Consider the following 4,248-nt stretch of genomic DNA (forward strand, 5'->3'; position numbering starts at 1 on the left):
GCAAGGAAGTTTGTCAAAATCCTCCATGAGACCACCGCCTATCAAGGGTGTACTTCTTGATCTGAATCTGTATTCTTGCTTGATATTGTCTATCAGAATTAAGTATACCTGATACTTTAATAGCTGCGTACATACTTGAGCGCCACGAAGACGCGCATCATCAGCTGATTATATCTGTATTTGTACAGAAACAGTGATAAGGTACAGATAAAGTCAAATCAAAATCAAATCAAATCAAATTTTAAAAAAGTATTCAATAATTGATTCAAGCTTTCTACTCGACGGAAACTCTGTAACCAAAAATTACACGGAACAGCAGAGTTGCAAAATATTGGCAAGTATCTCATAAGGTGAGTACGTTATCATTTCTTCTCGTATTGGACTCTAACACAAAGTCCTGAAATTTCAATTATCCTACAAACATTCTACACATTTAACAATAATATGATTGCACAACAAATTTTTCATCGTCTCGATCATGTTTATCTTTTTAGCCAATGATATGGAGCACAAAATTGTATTCCTACGCTGTATAGAGAAATGGGGGGAGTAAATGAGATTCAAGAGAAGGATAGATAAGTGTTATTGTTCTCAATTTATTATGCATGACAGTATAAATTCGTGTCGTCGTGATAATACGCAAGTGGGGAAGTTGAAGAATTTGGCAATGTATATTTAAAAAGTGAGGAAAGGGCGTTTCTCGATGAGGCGAAAGTTTTGAAACCACAGTGATGAAGATGGAGAAAATAGTGATTACGATCGTGATAATAATTTTGATAAGGGAGTCGGCAAAATGATCTGGAAAAGATGGGATGCTGCGACGGCGGGTGGGGGAGAGAGCAGCGGAAAAGTTGGAAGTTTTAAATTAAATTCTTGCCGGTAGTTGATTTTGAAATTTGGAATTTGAATAGAAATGGGAGTTTGAGGTTTTTACGGCTGGCTGCTCTGCCCTTGCAGATCTTTCCTCGCGTTGGAAATTTTCTACTGCTGTAACCACTGAGCGCAGCAAAGAGATTTTCATGGTGTCTATTCTAGGAAATTTCATTATTCCTTAATACTGTGAATCGAGGGGAAAAGAAGAAGAATAATGTGGGAGGAGGGTGAGGGGGAGTGTGGCTGGAAAGATTGCTGTGACTTGAATCGTCTTCATTTGAACGCAATTGCAATTTATAAGAGCAAAGCGCGTGCGCGAGATAAAATGAAATTTGATATGAGTGATGATAGCTGCTGCACTCGTTTGAAGAAGCGTGATGGCAAGCGATGAGTAGGAATATTTCTGTCCATATCATTCACTCTCTCACTCACTTTCTTGTAAATCAGTCCTGTCGTATCAATCTCAAATCTTCACAGACATTGCATTTTTATACATTTTTAGAATTTATTATTTTGTTCTATTTAACAATGGCAATTTCAATGAATTACAGTGTTACTTTTATTGACAGATTATTGTAGATATACTTCAATTCAGATCAATAACTGCCACAAAATTAAGTTAGTCACATAGATTATTTTGCAATATCACAATTATCAGTTTCAAATAATTCACAGTCATCAACAAGAAGATGCCAATGGAATTCACTGTATCCTTTATATATTTTTATCGTTTTAACTTCCGATTGGAATGATTCTTTTATAATTAATTCAGTAATGGATACATCTTGACAAAAATCACTTAGGTAACTTTTGTCCTATTTCTCTGTTAGTTCAGTAACTATAACTATTGCCACAAAACTATACTATCTCTCAACGATAATGACAACGTCGAGTGTGACAACGGCGATTTCTAACTACTACTTATTATCGTGATTTCTTCTATCATTCTTTTACCCTTTATGAATGTAAAACAAGGACAGCAATTTTCAACATCTGAGTTATAAGTCTAGTCAGAGAAATTCCTCTTTAAAAGGCTAGAATTGTTTGCTGTCCTATCATTATTGATATTTGGAATATGATATATTTTGTATTCCTATAGAAACTCTCTCTCAACATTAGAGTATTTCCAAATTGCAGAAGTACAACAATTGACTTTCTATTAATTACAAGTGTAATAAATAGTTGATGAGTAGATAAGTGTAGTAGTGGAGTAGTGTACACTACTAGTGTAGTAGATGAGTTAGTTGAAATGATGGAGAATTTGAATAAGAGCAGAAGATCTTATTTGTTTTGAAAGTGTGGAATTTATTTATAAGTTGCCAAAAAGTACATTATTGATTGTAAATTGTTTGATCGGTTTTAAATTTGAAGCTGTAAGATAAATTCATGCATTGCAAGAAAATCATTGTTCAATAGTTTATTTTGATAGTCCTGTCCAAGAAGTTTGAAGTTCAGAATCCATTTTCAGTCGTTGAGGGAGTAGAATCTTCTAGAAGAATCCATTCTGTGGAAAAAGAGAAAAATGAAACTATCAGAACTCATAAATATATTACAGTAATCATCTAAGTAAAATTCCTCTGACTATCAAATACTTCCAACCAATATAATGAAAGTTAATTTCTCTATTAGTCACTCGAGATTTGTGTAAGTGAAAAAAACTGGTATACGATTCTCATTATAAGAAAAATTGAGTTATACATTCATCAGTTGCAATATACTGTAGTTGGAAGAACTTTTGTTTTGGCTTGTACAAACTTGGATTACCACAATACAAATTTAAGAAATAACCAACAAATTTTTCTAATTTGTGATGTAGTTGATATTGATATTAATTTCAATAATATTTACTTCAGTTCTATAATTCACTGTTTCCTAAATTCCTTGATATAATAATGGAAATGGAGAAAAACTATAAACTGTTTCTCTACCTCTACTAGAATATTCTCCTATCAAAATTCTCCAATTCTCAAATTGAAAATCAATAGATGAATGAATACTTTAATCTCAACGCAAGCATGTGATGGAGAGTCAATAATTAGAATTCATATAAATCTAAGATCCAATCCTAGGATTCGAGATAGTTAGCTCAATCCCACTTATATGAGTCTAGTTTAAATTTGATATCGTGAGAATTTCACAAAGTGGCTTGAAAAAAGATCAATATAAAGTATCATTAGTGCAATTCTCCCCAATCTGACGAGTGAATTTTAATCATTCCTTCCGATTACATTTTGAAATTCCATTTCTACCAACAAATGGACCATGCAAGTACAACAATATTATTAAAATTTACTTCATTTATTTATCACATTGTGTACAAATACTTAACATGAGGAAAGGCACAACAGGCTCATGCCCAAAACTGTCCCATTTCCAATTTATACCACACTGTCCAAATCAAAATGTTGGCTATATCACTTTCACTTTTCAAAATACAATTACGCTCTTCAATACTCATATAAACGAGCAAATATAAACAATATATAAACAATTAAGCCATGAATTCAATCTTATAAGACGGATTATGGATTCCATTATTTTTATGCTGGATTTTACTTACTTTCAGGCCTAAGCCAGATGTCCAATGAGGGTGATGTTGACGGTGGTCCTTTCCTTGCCCATTATGAGGTTTGGTTATGGTTCGCTACTTGTAGCACGATATAGAACAGATGCACTGAAATAGAATGGAAATCGATTAGACTTTGAATAAAATAGAATAGTTAACAAGTACGGTTGAAAATTTTATATATATGTGAGAGTTGGAAGATTAAGAGAAGATATAAGAGCTACAATATCAAAGCAACTCCACTAGAACTGCAATACATTTTGCAAGCAACAATGTAACTGTGATTATGACTGGACTAATTCATTATTTAAATTACCATTCCGATTTGTACTGTAATATACCACAGTTTACAATTTCTTAGTTATTTTTCAAGGACAGTGGAATTGAATGTATAATTAAGTACTGAATAATACTACTAATAGCACAGCTTAATTAAGCAACGTGATCTCGGTTCACCCGTAGAAAGGGTTAAACAATTTTTGGAAAAGTATGTATATATATTTGAATATGTTTATAATGTGAGATCCATGTTAAAATGACAGTGGATAAATAAAGGAGAAAAACCTTGCCGATCCTCTGTCTTGTCAATGCCTTCTATAGACGGTAGCTGATCCAGGTTTATTGATGTAATACAGTATTAATGATTCATTCTCGTTTAAAATAATCAACTATATTTTATTAAACAAGAAATTATATTTTAAAATAATTTCATAATGAATTTCCATAACTAAGATGAAATATTTTGTTAATTAATTATTAATTCTACATTGTTAAAAGACGATCTGGCAACAGAGCAAAGCGAGAAAGAG

At 32.4% G+C, this 4,248-nt stretch overlaps 1 long non-coding RNA gene across 1 annotated transcript; it reads right to left on the reverse strand.

Moving 5' to 3' along the window:
* Positions 1 to 2,292: 2,292 nt before the first annotated feature.
* LOC111059541 lies at positions 2,293 to 3,727 on the reverse strand. Its single transcript, XR_005571403.1, has 2 exons — positions 3,434 to 3,727; positions 2,293 to 2,377 (listed from the first exon to the last, which is right to left on the reverse strand). It is a non-coding gene; the product is annotated as an uncharacterized LOC111059541 (long non-coding RNA).
* Positions 3,728 to 4,248: the final 521 nt, after the last annotated feature.

Source organism: Nilaparvata lugens, chromosome 5, assembly GCF_014356525.2.
Source record: "Nilaparvata lugens isolate BPH chromosome 5, ASM1435652v1, whole genome shotgun sequence".
Lineage (NCBI taxonomy): Eukaryota > Metazoa > Arthropoda > Insecta > Hemiptera > Delphacidae > Nilaparvata > Nilaparvata lugens.